General features: G+C 42.3%; 1 long non-coding RNA gene across 1 annotated transcript; it reads left to right on the forward strand.

The window, feature by feature from the left end:
- The first annotated feature begins 297 nt into the window (after positions 1-297).
- On the forward strand, positions 298-7,668 carry LOC148052131 (uncharacterized). Its single transcript, XR_015699046.1, has 3 exons — positions 298-452; positions 1,352-1,591; positions 7,596-7,668. It is a non-coding gene; the product is annotated as an uncharacterized LOC148052131 (long non-coding RNA).
- The last annotated feature ends 10,911 nt before the right edge of the window (positions 7,669-18,579 follow it).

Genomic DNA, 18,579 nt, shown 5'->3' on the forward strand with positions numbered 1-18,579 from the left:
GGTTTAGAAAAGGACAAAGATACAGTGGTGGGTCTTGCTTGACATCAGCGAAAAGGCCCAGAGTAAGTCGTATTGTATGGTCTCAAAGCTGGTGAAATAACATAGAAAATCAGATGCATTACCAGTAGGGAAGCTCTGAACTCTGTGAACCCTTTTTCCTATAGATTGATTAGTAAATAATGTTTCCCCCTCATTGATTGTTTCCAATGACTGGGCAGTGCTTTTTTCAGGTGAATGAAGAACAAAGGTTATTTACCCTGGGAGGTGTGTTCTTTTCTGTTTTCCATATAGGCCCATTTTAGCAATGGTGTGTCCCACGCTTGGCTCCCTGGGAGGAGAGTCCATCCGCTGAAGCTGCACTGATCTGTGGGATGTGGTTAAACATCTGCTGGGACTGAGGCTGGGATCGTCAAAGTCACTTGTCTGCTCTTCTTTGAACGCAGACCCATGAGGTAAGGAGCTGGTGAATTACTTAATTGTTTTGCTAACACATATGTGAAAAGAAATAAGAATTGAACCCTGGTTTGTTTCAGCTTCTTTCCTTGGGTGTTTCGTTGTTGTTGTTGTTTACTGACTAAGGAGAGGAACAGCTAGAACTGTGCAATGATGATCATCTTTAACTTTCAAAATAATTAAAAGATTCACTTACCATTAAAATAATAACTTTAAAAGAGAGAGGGAGAGAGAAGGAAAAAACCTAAACCCAAGCAAGAAATTACTAAAAAGGGGTTACCCAGAAGCTTGCAAATTGTCAGCTGGCTGAATTTAAGTAAACTTTTGGGAAACAAAATATTGGGAAATGGGACAAGGCGTCAGATGGTCGGGTAAGATTGATGTATTTAATAGTTTAGTTAATATGGATCAACATCTGCCTTTAGTTACATCTGCACAAGCCCCTGACTTCAGCAGAGTTGTACTTTTGGAACCAAGTTTGGACCAATGTTTTTAAATAGGCCCCGGTGCAGAATATCTGCAGAGAGCATGTGCTGCTCAGTGCTGGTGTAACCAGGCAGCTCTGGAGAGAATGGGTAATACAATATGTTATTGTTTCTCCTGTAATTTTTAAAATACATTGAGGAGTAATATATTTTTTTATAATAGGGTGCTCTCTGTCTCTTTAAGTAACTGTCAGATGTGGGATGTCCTCGTGCCAAAATGCTATGGTCTGCTCCCTCAGTGCAATTGTTAATTAAATCCATCCCTTATTGTAGAGCCTGCCTAGTCTCTTACCCATTCTGCTTATCTGTGATACCAGATGATGCTCAGTAATTCATGACCAACCTGCTCCCACCTTCAATAGGGCCTCCTGTGCACTGACCTTAACCAGCCTCACCTTTTCGTTATTCCCAAGGAGAACGGAGCCCCAGAGGCAACAGTTTTATCAACTTTTCCTGTTGACCAGACGATGGTTCAGTGATAAATAAATGGAGTGTGCTTGAGCTGGAGGCCTCCCACACACCGTCACTCCCTGCCCTTCTCTCGCTCTGCTGCCTGCCTGGATGCAGAGCTGTGCAGGGAAAGGGGACGGTCTTCAAAGGGCACCGCAGGCTGCACTGCTGCTGGCAGGCAAGAACCCCTTTTGCCTATCCAGGTAATGTTACTCTGCCAGTCATCATGTCAGCTGAAAACTTCTCTGCTTGATACTGAGCTATGCCACCTGCAAATCTCTTTACCCCACCAGTAAGGCTGATATACAGGAGCTGGTAGGAATATTTTCATAGCTGACAAGCTGTTTCCCATGAACAGTGTCAAAGATTTAAAAGCCACTTCTGCAAATGGGACTTTCTGGCAAATATAGACTAAGCAAATCTTTTATTATTACCATATGGCTAGAAATACTCCTAGAGTTCTCCTGGAAATGGGTACTGTACCAGCAGAAAGCAATATTCTGTTGGCCTGTGCATTGCCTCAAGGGTATTTACTATGGTAATAAGATCAGTAATTCATCTCCTAAAATCACTGGGAGTACAAATGCTTATTTAAGTAGATGGTATCTTGATTGCAACTGAGTCAGGAGAGCTCTTAAAGCTGCCTGTTTAGGCTACAGATCTTCTGTTAAAGGCAAAGGGCTGGTGGTTCCTGGTAAGCACAAGAACATTGTGTTTGACAGCTACCTTAGATTTTCAGCAATTCACAGTAGATGCTCAGCACATCCCTTGGCAAAATGGGTGTGTACAAATATTTCAGGAAATTATGCCTATTGGGTTTTTTTTTTTTGCTTTTTTCTTTCCATAGCAATGTAATGGAAAGAGAGATAAATCTCTCTCCATCTCCAAATGGTTGGTTAGAACAAAAGAGACAGAGAGAAAGCCATACTCCACATGGAGCTATCTGAACCCCGTTGTGCTGGGGGATGCAGCCTAAATTAAGAGACAGCCTTGGCCCAGAAAACCAAAAAAGGAAAGATCTGGGGATAAAATGATTTGCTTCATCACAGAGTAGGCCAGTGTCAGAGGAGTATCCTATGTTCTTGAGACTCTTGCAGCCTCCCATCTGCTAGCTCGCAAACTCAGTGGGCCTCTTCTCTGGAAGTCCTGAAGGCAAAAGCCTCCAGTCTTGCTCAACTGCTTTTTTTTGTTTGTTTGTTTACAAAGCTGATCAAGAGAAACCATGGGTTTATGGCGAAGGTAGAGAAATGGGAGTTTAAGGACCTAGCTTCTAATCCCAAACTCTGCCGCGGGAAGTCTTCACAGAAAGGATGATACAATCTAGAAATACAAAGATTCATCGATTTGTTTTACTTGAGGAAAAACATAGTTTGACCTCTGAGAATCCAAAATTGGTGCCCATAGCCCTGTGCCAGGAAAGTCTCAAGTGGTCTATAGTGTTTCACATTGGTGATGTGGCATTGAAGGTGAATCACAGAAAAACTGAGCTAGAAGTGCCTAAAACAGATGTTCTCTAGTTTGCCAAGAAGCCTGAGCCCTTAATGAGGACATGTGGCTGAAACGGAAAAGCATTAGCAGTTTTCCTGCAGAATGTTGTTCTGTACTTTAGCTTCATCAATACTGTTCCTTCTTTGCACAGTTAGTTATTAAGCTAAATATCACTGAGGCATGTGCAAATTTGACGAGAGAAATATTTGTTTGTGTTCTCTATATAGAGAAATTAAAGATTTTTCAGCAGGCACAATTCTGCCTTGTGAGCCAGAATTTTCACTCTAATTTTTTCTGCGATCATGGAGCATAACAAACATTTGAAATAACTTTCACCAGCTTGATCACTGTTGTCAGACAGAGTATATATGCAAATGAAACTAATAAATTTTGCTGAAGTTCTCTGGATTCCACCAGAATGTATGGAATTGTCTTTCGTTAGTTAACAACGCTTAACACTTATGTAGCAATTTCCATCCTCAGTGACAAGCTTATTAATCAATGCAACACCTCTGAAAGGAGCATTGCTATGTATTCCTATTAGACTGTGAAATTTAAAATGTGTGGATGTGCTCTGAAGTGTTGGTCAAATAGCCAAAGAAACCTGGGTTTCAAATTTGGGAGTTTGTGGTTTCTGTCCCATGATTAGGCCAGACTCCTTTGACACACAGACCCCTTTATGTGTTTAATAGATCAAGCTCTGCTGGTTTTAGAGCCACACATCAGCGTGGCCATACTCTGACTTTGAAATGTGGCGATAACACAACCGCTTTTTATAATTGCTGCCTAGAGGACCTGAGATGGGGATACAGCACACTGCTGCGATTTGCTCTTTGCAGCTTTGTTAAGGCTCGCAGGAGCTGGAAGGTGTGTTTCCAGTGCACAGTAAATAGGGTTGTGCTAAATGACCCCTGCCTTTTTTCATGCTAATAGGTGTGACAGTATTGGGTTAACAAAGAAGTCAATCCTGACATAGCGATGATAATTTCGTCTAGAGTAAAATCTATTGAGTTCCCTTACCTCTTTTCTGTGCCTGCTATTGTAGGACACTAATGGTACTGCTGATCTGCTCTCCTTGCAGCCAAGAAAGTGTCAGATGAGAGTGTTTTCTGCCTGCTACATCCCAGGAAAAAAATGTATATTCTATCCAATAATCTTGGTTTGGGAAATGAGTTTTGTTCACTGTTACCAGGTCTGCAGAAGCCACCAGGCAAGTGCAGTGAAAAAGGCCTCCGATAAAGGGTATAATGAAAGACAAACCATTTCAGTTGGTGACTAGAGGCATATCAATAAAGATCAGCTCCTGCATATATCAAGTGATGGATAGCAAGTTTGAAAGCTTTTTCAGTTCCCTGGTAGTGCCATTCAACGGCAATAAAACACATGGATTTCTTTGCTGCCCTTCTAGATAAACCGCCCTCATGCTGCATGTAAGAAGAGCTTCAAGAATAAAAAAAAAAGGTACAGGGAGTTATTACTTTTAAGTAGCTCAGTCCATTGCTTTTAAGGGTGACAATATCTAAACTATAGCAGGAGGGGAACTGTTAAACATCTTGTTGCTTTGGTCTGTTGGTGGGCAGCCTCTGAGACTTTGTCAGCAGACTGACATAAGTCAGCCTTGCTCAGGAGTAACAGCCCAGGATGCGCCCTGTGAGCCAGGAGAGGAGGTTTTGGGATGCCTGGAGGGGAGATTTCAGACGAGAACAGCTACCTAAAAATTCACACCCCTCTGGCAAGCTCAGCAACCATAGTCCCTCTGCTGAGTACCTCAACGGGACAGACCAGGGCCATGGGCCAAATGGTGATGGGTCCCACATACCTGCCTGCAAGGCACAGGCTACTGTCCCATTCTCACTGCATGTCTCCTCGATAGCTAAGTTGCTGGTACTGCTCATGGTTTGGGGTGGGAGCTTGTAGCTGCTCCTCTCTCTTGTGGATGCTGCGTCTGGCCCCTCAGTGCATCTGGTGCTTGGTCTCGTGCTGTTAATAGAAACCGATTGCACCTGTTGAAAAGGACTCTGTGTTTTGAGGGTTTGTGCATCCAGACATTGTGAAACATACCTAAAAGCTATGGAAGCATTATATGAGTTTTTATGACCAAATCTGTATCTGTTTCTTTGCCTCATGCTCATGGAAGTCTTGTGTCAGCCATTGGGAGCCCACAAACGTTGGAGAAGTCAAGGGGTTTCTGAGAAACTTTTACTGAGGTGAATTTTATAGTTAGATGCTGTTCCTTCTCACCAGAGAAGGAAATCCAGGTTCATGAGACTCCAAGACCTGGGAAAGCACCTTGAAAATACCAAGGTTGATCTGCTTCATCCACACACAGCCTGTTTAAAAATTGGTTCTGGCTACAAGGCTTGGGTTTGGATCTGGGTCCAAATATCCCTTAATTTAAAGGTGAGATCTTTATCCTGCTGATGTCACTGTGATTTCTGTCACTGGCTTCACTGGATGAGGGTCTACGCTGTGTTTCAAACAACAGAGTTTTAGTTTAACCTATATGTAATGTAAAGATGGGTATTAACTGGGAAGTCTAAATTTCTGGAAGTCTCTCTCTCAGTATTTCTTATTAAATTCACTACTCCAACATAATGTAGCTTTCTGTTCTAATCACAGCATTGCTGTACTTGGGCATGGCACATCAAACGGGTTACCTTGCTCTCGTAGCAAAATCCTCCTTAGGTTCGCTCACTCTGGGGACCCACACCAGATTTCCCCGGTTCTGCGCACAGGCCAGATTTTCAGCTCCCTTTTAATCTTTGGCAATTTGAATTTATATGGAAAACTTACAGGTGACAGTCTGGCTACGTTGAGACAAGTAGGATAGAAACCGTGTCAGAACAGTCCCTGAAAGTCCTACGATGTGCTTAAAGCATTTCAAGAGAACCCTTGATCCAAAGTATCAAAGGGTTACAGTAAGATCAAGAAGAATTAAAACTGATGGCGTGCCAGAAATCACGTGCAGCACAAGGTCATTACTCACCCTCGTTAAAGCGGTCTCAGTACTGTGGCCTGATCTGAAGCTTAATTGAAAAGTTTCAAATGATGCATTATAACGAAGACATGACAGCCACTGCCCATTCCACGACCTCTGCTAAAAAAGGCAGATAGGTAATAGGGCAGAAATCTAAGCAATTGCTTGAGGATAATCAAGGCCTAATGAGGTATCCGCTTCAGTCCTTCAAAGGCAGAGGAACTTCTCCCTGATGCTGGATAGAAAGCGAGGGCTGATGTGAGCAGGTTCCTGCATCCAGGGAGCAGGCCACCTGGCCAGGGTAGTCACAGTTCTCAGCAGCGGAGGGAATACAAAGGGCAACACCGTTTCTGTAGTGCGGGTTTTCGGCTGTACAAAAGGTTAGTGCCATGGCCTAGGACAGCCTCCTCTCAGTTGCCGTCTTTTGCAATCATTTTCTGTTACCCCAGACCTTGGCCCAAAATGATCATAAGGAGCCCATCAGGTCTGAATGATTAGTTGTGTTAGGAACCAAGACAGTGGCAATAGGAGATAGCTGACTGCTGATGTTATCAATTTTCCCTAAAAATTCACAAAAAACCCAAAAGCTGTTGATGTTCCACTGGAGCATGATAACAAACTGCAAGTCACAATTACCCAAAGAAATCGAGTATCTCCTTGGCACCTTCCTCTTTTTTTGTTCTATTATCTGTTCTAGCAGAGGTCAGTGCCCATATCCACATGATTATCTCCACATCCAGCTGCCAAATTGTGAAAGCTGCTCTTCCTGGGCTCAGCCTTGGGCAGCCGTATCAAAGGGTTTGCGCGTGCCCCTGCCTGATGAGCAGTTACAGTGTGGAATCACCTTTCAGTCTGCAGAAGCCAAAAGGTTTTTCATCTTTTTGAAATAGTCAGCTCGCCCATTTTAACCCATATCTGTAGGCTCTGCTTTTGTGAGGAGAGGGTGTCTCTCCAGATTCGTATCTGTTTGCTGAGCAGGTTTGCTTGCTGTTCCTAATCTCTTCAGTTTTGATAAGATCTCTCTCCTGTCTTGAGATACACTAGCCATGGGAAGCTAGACCAGACAAAAACATTGTGTAGGGTTTCAGGTTCAGTGACAGAGTACAGCCTTCAGTGATGGACTTGCTTAAAGGCATTGTGCACAACAAGAAGTCACAAAAATTGTTTAGCACCGTGGGCCATTTTCTTTGGCCTTCAAGTTCCTCCCAAATTTTAAGTACAGTTAAAATCAAAGTACCTGCTTTCTTTGCTATGAATCCTATTTTATTTTCTGCTTTTTTATGGAATTTCCTTCAACTTTAAACACAGAGACTGAAAAAGAAGGCTAATATAAGGAAAAAGTTATCGTAAAATAACTAAAACCCCATTTATGCAGCTCTTCAGGTAGCCGTCTTGAAGACCATGAGAGGTGCAACCCTTGGGCTTAGCATTAAACCATGTGTTTTGCTGAAGTAAGACCTTTAATATCTGACATATGGCATCAGCTCTACAAGATATTACTGTTTGGCTGACAGCCCTGCTTCTGTCCGTTGCTTGCAAATTAATACTGTAAGTCTGTGTGGGTAAATAGGTTGTCATCACCAGTGCCCGTGGTCACTGCAGGCTGCACCCCCAAGCCTAAGGACTCTGCGTCCGTACTTTCCTCAAGAGGGATTTGTGTGTTAAGCTGCTGGTGCTGTATCCATGAAAGCAGTGGCTGAGCAGTCCTGCCTGGGGAGGAACCAATGCCACTGTGTTTTCAGGTCTCCGAGGAGCTCTGGGACAGCACAGGAGGATGGGGCACTGCCAGCTGCTGCATGAGAGCTGCCACGGCGGCCAGCTGGGCTCTGCATGAGCGGGAGCCAGCCACCGCATCAGCGGGACAAGCAGTGAGAAACGGGCTGCCTGTACCAGCCTGAAGGTACAGTGTCCAGAGGCATTTCTTGATGCATAGTTTCTTGTTAAGAATCATTGATTGATTTCACAAGCTACAGGATTTTTTTACTCATTTTACTTGTATATGAACGAGGACAAAATGCAGATGGAGGGATGCCTAGCATGTCTTGGGAACAGGTACCAGTCTGCTCTTCTCAGGTGTCTACAAATCTCAGCTAGGGCTGATCTTTTTGACTTCAGGGTTGCAGTCTCCTCATCTGTTGCAGGGGGTACAATTGCCCACACTTTCCCTGGGTCACTGCAGCATTCAGACACCTCACTGGGTCTCCCTGCTCACCTTACAATATCTTGGGCTAGGGAAAGTTAAGACCAGCCTTAATTTGTTTATTCTACAGGAGTTGTATGCATGTGTGTGTGTGATGGGCCATGGGTTGCGGACTGGCCACTGCTGGTTTGGCTATGAAGGATAAGAAAAACTTCCAAAGAACTTAAATGTGCTGGGGGCAGGGAGGGAGTGAGAGCGGCCAGTGAGATGATGTTCTACCTATATGCAACCCACTAGCTTTGCTGAGTCTTAAGGAATGAGAGAGGAAAAAAACTCTGACATTTTTTTAAAAAAGTAGATCCTGGAAACCACGTGGCAAAAAATAGGGCAGTTGAGTTATCGGTAGCTGATGAGAATATGAGAAGAATAATTATTGTATGGTCCTATTAATGAAATTGTACTGCAGCTCAACAGAAAAAAGAAAGAAAAGTCACCAAAGAGAGCCCGGTGAGTTACTTCAGGGAAAAAATAGCTTCTATTATATGAATAGAAATAGCTTGTTAGCTTAGCAGAGAGCTCTGGACACTTATGGAAATTCAAAACATTTCCATATATCCCAGTCCAGGATGGAATTAAAGTGTTGTAAAGCTTCCCTGGAAGCCAACATTTATCTAATATGTAAGCATATTTAGATTTCATTTTGAAATGGTTGTTAAAGGCTATCCTTTGGCTGCACTCTAGCCTTCGTTCTAACTTTTTTTTTTTGAATTGTTGAACTCTGAGATTTTTATGCTAAGAAAAATGTACTTTCAGAACCAGAAATGCCTGAATGACCAGTTACAGCATGTACTAACCCTGAGAGATATCCATTGAATCTGCTCTCCTCCTCTAATTTACTTGCTGTTTTTCCAATCATGCCTTGCATTAATGTTCTACACTTAGCTAAACTGTGTGTGTTATATTTTAGATCTATTTTTGTTTTGTCTAAAAAATTTCCAAATTGACATTAAGTATTCAAGATGTAATCTCTCTGTAGCAGGAAACTAGTTATCAGATTCATATAAAATAACTGGGCAATAGAAATAACTCTGAGAAGAATGCATTTTTTTTTTTTTCTTAGAATTAATTTAGAGGGAATTTAATGCCTGTGAAAGGTGCTGGATTGCAACATCAGAGAACTGAAGCTACTATTTAACCACAGAACGGTTACAGGATGGGAGATGGCTTTACAAGATTCCCCATGAGGGCTGACAAAATATTTGTCTCAGGTTTGGTGCCTTTCATCTAGCTGGAACAACCACACTTTCATGTGTTGGTAACAGTCGCTCTCAGGTTGTTAGCTTTCACCTGGGTGATGGAGAGAGCCCTTCTGTAAAAAGGAGGGGATTTTGCTTTTGTGATTACTGGCTAACATAATATGTTTAAACCCAAAAAATTAGATTTACTACAGCTGAGTTGGCACATCGCTGTAAGGGACAGTCCTGGGTCAGAAATACAAAGCACACGGTGTGTCCGTGCTGTCCCTGCCCCGTGCCACGGAGGCAGGTAGAGCTGGAAGGGAAAGAAGGGGCGGATGCTGTGACCTGCACCCCACCGCACGCTCTGCCACCACCCTTGCAATGCCCCCGGGCATGGCGCCGCTGTGCTCGGACCCCTTCAGGGGGGCTCTCAGGCCCAAGGTTTGCATCTTTTGCTTTCTTCTGCCACCTGTTTATCAGAGGAAAGATGAGAGTGGCAGGCTCTAAGATGCCATTATTGGAGCTATGCCAGGTTCAGGGTTCAATTCTCATCTTTTCCCGTTTTTTCCCCAGCATCTCCAGAATAGTTATCTCTGAAGGCCACATATGGTCTGCATGGTTTGAGTCTCAGGCCTCAGTAGTCAGGTTCCTATTAGACAGGTACAGACAATCTCATGTGTGCTAACTGGTAGTCTTGCCAGCTGCAGGAGACACTGAAAAGCATTTTTCATGATACATGTTAAGCTTCAATTTATATTTGCTGCTTAGTTAAATTAATATGTTTGGTGTTGATGGTTTTTACTCACTTCATGATGAGGGGGAGAGGTGAATAGCCTCAGGGTAGTTTTTACTAATTTCTCTCAAAGGGAGAGACTTTCACAGTATTGCCTGCCTCCCCGCAAGCTCATCAGGAAAAGAAAATCACCCTTTCCATGTTTCGTGTGTGCCTAGACTTGCAGGTGAAGGGTGGCCTGCCCACACGGGACGCCCAGCAGGCTGTCCACTGCTGCTCTGCAGCTCTCGCAGCAAGGCCAGCAGAAATACATCCATGACTGAACAGATCAATAGGCTTGTTACTGCAATGCAAAGTTGACTTATGGACGAGCCCACTAGGAACCAGTTAAAAGTTTTTTCCTCTGAAGCCACATTCTTCTGCTGGTTGTGGTATGTTGGACAGAGGCTGCGTTCCCTCACACTGGAATTTCCTGTATTAGCACTGCACAGGAGTGGATTTATTTTGTAGTCTTTGAGATTTCTGAGCTTCATGGATTTCGCAGCCTCTATGAGCCATGAAACAAAGATCTGGTTTCTACTGAGGCATTGCAGAAAGGAAGAGCATCTGCTGACTTGTTGGTCTTCCAAAGATTGATGCCCTCCAAGACCAGAGGTGACCCAGTCTGGTATTATCTCACTGAAGACTGAGGTATTAGTGACACGGCTGTCATAGAGCTCACATATGCTTTTTGCACTGATTTTTGGAGCCAAAAGAAATGTTTCCTTGTCTGTTGTCAATTTGCACCCTAAGGTACTGCTGAGGGAGTTCATGTTGCTTCTGTTGTAGCAGGAATATGATGGTTACAATCTGTAAAACGCTAAACTAGGCCAGGGCACGGGCATCCTGCTTCAACATCTCCCACCCTAAGCAAGTCTGTTGTCTTCCGGGCTTGTGGGCTCAATACTGTAAAGGCAATGGTAGAGGTTCATTTTGTGTTGAGGGCTTTTTAGAGAGGCCTGTGGACTCCTTCTCTTTTCTCAGACTCACCTGACTCCAGCCCAGCTGTGGTTTTCCCACTTCTTAACTTAATCAAAATTGCATTGCAGATATCCGACCCCCAAATTTACAGCTTCATTGAAATGGAGATAGGTTATGTAAGACTTTCTGCACAGAAATGTGTAATATATTATACTATATTGAGTTTTGTGGAAGAGTGGAAAATATCTGTTTGGTTTTGGAAATACATTATAGAGTTATTTGGAGGCCAAGTTTTTCATTGTTCTACTTATGTCTTCCTGATCTGCAAGTTTTTAAAAGTAAATCATTAGACTGTTGCAAATTTTAAAATGATGTATCTAAGAAATTTTGCACTGTGGTGTTGAGTCAGGTCTCAGACCTTCGCAGGAAACGAAGTGGCAGCTGTGATTCTGTGGAACAGGTTTCCCAAAATTGCCCTGGCCCATCTCTTCACCCCCTCTCCTTTATGCACTTCCCCATCTTAAACTGCTGTTATTGAGCCAGTTTGCCAGGGGCTCTGAGTAACTGGTGAAGTGGACTGAAATGCTCAGTTTTCCCAATATTTGTACTGTGTGACTAAGGGTATTTGTAGTTTATGACATTATTGGTTTAGGATTTTTTTAATCTAAGTAAGGATACTTTCCACCTTAATTGCACGCTAATTAACATTTTTCTTTGTGGAAGATTAATATTATATAAACTGTAGCCCTACCCTAGCCACCTCTCTCCTATATCTGCAGCCCAGAAAACTGTTTTCTTTTTTCCCCAAGATGACTGTTGTGCTTCCCAGCAGGCCAACATGAATTTTCAGACTTGTCGCAGAGCTTCACAAATAACCAGTCAAACTTCCCCCACCCAAACCTTCCTGACAGAGTCTTTCTTTTCTATCCTTACATTCTTTTTTATTAAATTTGCCTCAGTAATCAATATGTCCCAAACCTGTAGAGTGTCTTAGGTGGGAAATTTCATCAGCCCCCCCCTTAGAGGAACACTGCTGTCACGTCCCTGCTGCAGCTCCCGCTTGTCTGTGCAAGAGGATGTCAGAGCACTGGCTGATCTCATCTCTCCCAAACACTAATTTCATTTGCAAAATGTTGTGGTTTTTTCTAAAGTGTGTGAACTTTCCTTACTCTGTGTTCTTGAAACATGAATTAATGCTCTGTTTTCATCCATATGGCCTCGGTATGTATCCTGCCTTTGCACACAAACCGTCAAAGCTGTGTGGCGAGGATGGTATGAAAACAAATCACCGTTAAAGCAATGCACTTAAATTTTCTGGCAGTCCCACTGATAAGAAGTTTGCAGCAGTCCCTGCCAGTGACACCCTTATTGGTGCTCAGCTAATGGCCAAGCCACCACACTTGGGTGGACATGTCTCAAAGCACTAACATGATCACTGAAAACTAACTGAGAGTAAAGGAGAGCAGTGGGAAACAGCTGAACCATGGTGTACCCTTCCCGCCAGATCCAGAGTCAGGCCACGTACTGTGCGCTCGGGCAGCGTGCTGGTGAGGGCCTGCTATGTGCATACAAACAGAACCATGGTAAAGTTTATAATTTTCACTGAATTCTTAGTTTTTCCTCTCCAAACTTCATTCTTATCATTTATATTTGAAACCATCTGGCCTTTAAATCAAGAGTTAGTATTGTTCCATGCAGTATCCAGGCCAAGCTCCGGTTTGAACTACCTGTTTAAAATTCCCCTTGTTTTATAATTTCAGCTGAATAGTTTTAATCACTTCTTGTTGTGAGCCATGGTGCTGTACAGTGGGCTGCACATCGCTGAGAAGCTTCCGTCTAGAGGTAGTTGCACTTCAGTGCCAAGCGAAATAATAACTGGATGGATGGAAAGCGTCTGGGATTGATGTGGTTTAAAGGTGCTGTTCGTGCAAGCTATTATCAAGGAAGGAGGTAGGGAAGAGATTCACTTTTAAAATGCAGGTGCTCTCGTGCTTTCTCTGACAGATGTGTTCCAACAGTGTTTTGAATTCTGTTTAAAATTTGAAAGAGCTAAACCTCCAGGCTCTTCTCTTCCTTTCTTAAATTCATTTCCCTGTTTAGATGAAAAAGAAACATTTTGCAACTTACTTTAAACTTTCTTCAAAAGAACTGCTGGAAAAAGAACATTCATGTGAAGCACATAAGCTGTAAACGAATGTTAAGCACAGCAGACGGAGCGATTTTAAATGTACAGACATTAGACTGCAGGAATTTACCTAAGAGAAAACCTCAGATGTGGAGGGACTACCAGGTGGGGCTAAAACCCCAATGAACGAGCCAAATGGTAGAGAAGTGTTACCAGAGTAAAGAGCTGTACATGCGAAATAAATACCGAAATGGGGAAATAGCGCCAGCAAAGATAATGAAAGATAGAGAACATTTCAGTTAAGTAACTGATGCAGGAGCATGTACACACAGCCCATACTGAAAATGCAACCTCTTAGGGTGGATCTCCCTCTCTCTCTTTTTCTCCCCCCCCCCCCCCGCCCCATTTTGGCATTTTTTCCCTTGCTAATGATGGTAGCTTAACAGAGTTAACAGCATTAATGGGCAAAGCTCGTTCCATCTAAATGCGCAACAGACTTTTTCGCAGTGCTCTGTCAGATGTTTTCAGGTGTGTACTTGCCTAAAATTTCTGACAAACTGTTTTCCTCAGATAATTTTTGATTAATTTTGTTAGGCCTTCTGGCTGGTGGTTACTTTCTCTGGCTGTGTGGAAGTAGCAAAGCAAGTGGGTTGAGGTTTGCATGATTTGTGAATATGAAGGGGAAAAAAAGAGCAGTCTAAAAAAAAAAAAATACCCCACAGGAAAGAAATAATGGGCAATATGTTTCCTTTTGAACTTTTTCAAATCAACCTCTGGAAAAGGTGTCATAAAGCCCCCAGAAATGAGTAACAGCACAAGGACAAAGAAAACTCTGTTACAGATGTCCCTGCAAGTCTATGAGCAAATTGTTTTTTTCTAAATAACTCCAGAACATTACACGGCCTTAACAAGTTTCCCAGGACAGGAACTCCTAGTTTATTACTTGCTCACATTGTCATCAGAAATTAATTTTGTCCCTGAAAGACAAATTGGCTGGTAGCTTATGAAGTTAAATGGAAAGAACAAGTGAGCATCTGTTTCTTCTGCATTTTGTCTCCTTGGTGTCTTACATATAAATGAATCAGAGTGTTCAAACTTAAATTAAGATCTTTGGCTAGATAAACAGTTAAAACTGGTTCCCATAGCTACCTCTCACACATAGCTGTGATTGCATTATAATCCCCTAGTAATCAGGTCTAAATGAAAGAAAGATGATAAGGGTGCTATTTTCAGTTTTCAGTACTGATTTTTATTAGCTCTCAATCAGATCAGGACTGCTTTGCCTTTCATCACATTGTGGCAGTGTTTGTAGAATCATTAGAGTAATAAAGTGTAAATCTTACCGAGGTGCATTTTTCTTGAGGTGTTTTATATAACGAAAACTCTGAAGATTACATTGGCGGGTACAGGAAAGATTTGTTTCTGCGACTAAAGTGAGGATGTAATGTATGCTATATTCATTTATTCTTTACCCAAGCGAATACCTAATGAATTATCTTGCTGAGGTAAAACAAAAAATAAAAATATCCAAAGAATCAGCCTGTCTGAACATGGTCCTAATATACTGTATATTGCAACTACTGAGTTTAGTCGTTTTTTTAATTTGCCTTATTATCTTGTATCATATCTCTCCCTGTGCATTACCATGCACAAATGAATTACAGGCAAAACCACAAGCACTGCTATTACCAGCCTGCTGGTTTTAGTAAACTAGTGCAGCCCAATAAAACATCATGTTGCAGCAATATATAAGTATTTATTGTAGAGTAAATTTCAGCTAAACAAAAGCACACAGGGAGGCCTGATCCTGCTCGTAGGAGTGGCAGCAGCAAAGCTCGAGTTTGGCTCATACGTCATTTGCATCTCACCTGCACCCTTGATTTGCAGTATCCTTTGAGGTAAATTTTACTTAATAGCTTTACTTCTAAAAGGTTCCTGACTGCCAGATTTAGAGGAGACGTCACCCAACCCTCAGAGGTGTTCCTGGGTGTTTCTGCAGGCAAAGCTATCCTTTAGCACAGAAATTGCCTTGTGTAGTGTTGCAGGATTGTTTGCAGAGTTTGCAGGTGTGCCCCACATTTGCAATTAACTCCCAGTTTAATACTGGAGTGATTTTACTTTCCCATAGACTTTTTTTTAATATCTGCTGAGTGTTACAATGTATCATACTATAGCATAGCTATTAAAATGCCTCCCTATTTTAAATATTTGATTTTTATGTCTTCTATATTTAAATGAGGAGTAAACTGTCCCAGTAATTCAGTGTTAGATATTTACAGCCATCCACACAACTGCAGGAGCATTAGCTAGCAACAGAAATTAGTCAAAAAGGTGAAAAAGAAAAAACAAACAAACAACTTTCTGGTTTTCTGTTTGATTTTAATGTACTCGATGTAGGAACTATGCCTGTTATTAACATTAACAAGTTATACTTACTTTCTGTTCTATAAAAGATGACTCAGTTCAGCCATCAAATAGTGGTGTTTGCATAGTTAGCGAAGCCCAAGATACCGTCTGATGTTAGGACATGGAATACTTTAGGACAGGGACCATTTAATGTACACAAATTTATACCTGAGATGATTAGATATTGGTATTCACATCAGGCAAAAAAAGAATAAATCAGTTCATATGATGGTATAGATAAGGAAACAAAATTTATGTTTCAAATTCTAATCTATTAAGACTTCTAAGATGCAGAGAGGTTTTCAGTCTAAAATGATTAATTTGCTACTAATATTTTAAATTACAAAAAGCTCAAATTCAAACACTGTTTCAAGGCAAATAGGCAAAGAGAATATTTTGGTCAGAAAGGTTTTGTGTGTGTTTGTATGTTGACACGCAAATGTGATATGTCTGGAAGATGTTGCTATGTCTAATGACACAAAAGAGAGTAAATTGTAGAGCCTGATTATCAACAGATAACAAGACATACTGTATATAAATAAATGCTCAGCATCAAAACCCATTATTGGATTAGCTATATAATCATATTTCAGGCTGTAAGTCTGTGCTGACAAATGAACACTTTTCATTTGGCTCAAGGTCCTCATCAGCAACGGAACTAATTTTACATTCTCACCCATTAAGTGAATAAGATGTGGAAAAAGCTGTCTGCTTTTTGAAGTGTAAATTTGCTGCTACAGGCTGTGCAGACCAAAGCTCTTTTGAAGCAGTGAAATGAGATCATCTCTAGGGACATGTGAACCTGACAAAGTTTAGGTCATTTCTGTGGAAGGTATGGTGGGGGGGGAGCCATTTGGATATGGTTTCAGTAGTGACTTATACGGGGCAATTTGGAAGATGCTGAACTTTACAAGCTTTTTGTTCAAATTTGTGAGAGAACTTGAACTGGAAGCACAGATGCAAGCTTTCAGCCCTCGGAAAGAAACCTCCATAAACATCTGAACTGAGTACTTGGCCAGCACAGTCTGGGAGTGCTAAGCAGGCTGTGTGCTGAGCCTCTCCTGCTCAGCAGAACGTAACCAAGTCATTTTTAGGAGCTGGATACTCCCCCTGCTTTCCCCTCCGTACACACACACAAATGGAGATCCAGGAACTAACTTGGACCTCTTTCTGGAAAAGGCGCTGGAGGTGGAGGAACTAGACCATCACATCTCACTTTCCACCCCTGGGAAGTCCCCCAGGAGAGAGGAAAATCACAGCTCTGTACCTCATCTGGCTGCCAACCCCATAAACTGCAGCATGGCACCAGCTTTCGCTCGCCCTCTGGGAGCCCCCGGCTGCAGGGGAGCCTGTCCTGCCTGTGCCTGTGGGAGAGAAGCACGGTGGGCACGGAGGGCAGCACGGACAGAAGGGGAAGGGGAGAGGCCTCCTCAGAGGGCTCAGGAAGGACCCCCTTGGTCAGCTAGTGTAAGGGGCAGGATCACAATAAGCTCTAGGCTTTCCGTGCTAGGGAACGGTGTTGTGATGAACCACAGTTCAAGCAAGGGTGACGAAGATATTGCTGACACCAGCTTAGGAGAAGAGAGTCTCATGAAAATCATTTAACTTTTTAGATTTCTGGACACGCAAGGCAGTATTTAACCACTGTTAAGGATCATGAAAAAAATATCCCCAGGCGGTGCTGCGCATCTAACCACAACGCTTTTCATTTGCAAACCAACTGAAAATTAAGATAGGCTTTGATTGTTCATTTGTTAATTTGATTTCACCCCCTTCTCTTTGTTTGCTCACTGGAACGTGCTTGTACAGCTTAGGCTTTCGGTCTTCCTTGGAAAATGCGCAGTTGTTTAATCCACCACTTCCTGATGTCTTGTAGCCCACCACTGGTCCAGGGACCACAAGCTAAGAAACACTGTGAGAATCCTGTATAGCGCTGTGTGGGTATGACAAAATTAAAGAAAATTGCAGGAAGCCCAGGCTGGCATATTTGCATGAGAAACTACATCCTTGATATGTCCCTGTGTTAACGGGGCTAGTTTAATCTTAGTTCAAGCACCTTGAGCATATGGTTTTGAAATTGTTTTTCTAAGAGTAATGGCTATCAAAGAGTAAAGATGTTTGTCAGGCACTTGTATAAAGTGACAACAGGTTTTTAAAAATATCCTCTAGGCAAACAATTGCACTGCTTTCTCCCACAGCATTTTTAACCAGATGTATTAATATTGTGTAGAAACATCTGACTGGCAGAACTGAACAGAAACCTAGATGGGTAACCTCTGTGGAGTCTTTACCTAAAAAAGAAACTGAAATAAAGGCTGCTGAAAGAGAGATTTTGCACTCCCTTCCCTGAGCTCAGCTTTCCGACTTCGCTGCTGCTGACGTTGTGCCCACCAGCAGGCTTAGTTGTCTACTTGCTTGAGCACACGGTCAGGGTTTTTGACCCTTGGAGCAGCCCCTCTGCAGTCAGCATCGATTATTCAGGACCTCCCCTTCACTCTCCTCGTCAAAATAAAGCTGTTAATAATACTTCTCTACCTCATTGGCATGTTATGAAAGTTAATGAGTTGATGTCTGCAGAAGACTTTGAAAGTGTAAAACGGTGTGGAAGTTCTAAGCGCTGTGTTGTAAAGGTCTCCCTTTCCCCAGCTTAAGGCAGAATGAGTTAAAGTTAGCGGATAAGAGAAACAAGAGAGACTTTATGAGTGTATCAGGGGAAAAGGAAATACTGGAGAGAAAACAGACCCATTAGCAAATAAGGAAGGAGATGAAGTTAATTATGATCTTAAAGTGGATGAGCAATAGAACCACTTTTTTTTAAGGAAAAAAATGAGTAACAAAAATAATAAGGACTGACAATTAGGAAGAAGTGAAGGCCTTGTGAAAACAAGTGTTTGATTAAAAAGCGAGGGGGAGAAAACTTGTAAAACATGAATATACGTAAACGAGCAAGCCTAGATGAAACTCGTCTTAAGAGCAATGCATAACTAATGCATTTTTCCAAATATTTACAAGTAGTTTGGAAAAGCCATGGCAGACGGGGGAAAAGTTGTATCAGAGAAGAAAAAGCAAGGACAGCCACAAAAAAGTTAATGATGTTTGGAAAAACGATGCGGGTGGTTACTGG

Source organism: Nipponia nippon, unplaced genomic scaffold (assembly GCF_047370975.1).
Source record: "Nipponia nippon isolate SJK-2023a ecotype South Korea unplaced genomic scaffold, ASM4737097v1 scaffold_5, whole genome shotgun sequence".
Lineage (NCBI taxonomy): Eukaryota > Metazoa > Chordata > Aves > Pelecaniformes > Threskiornithidae > Nipponia > Nipponia nippon.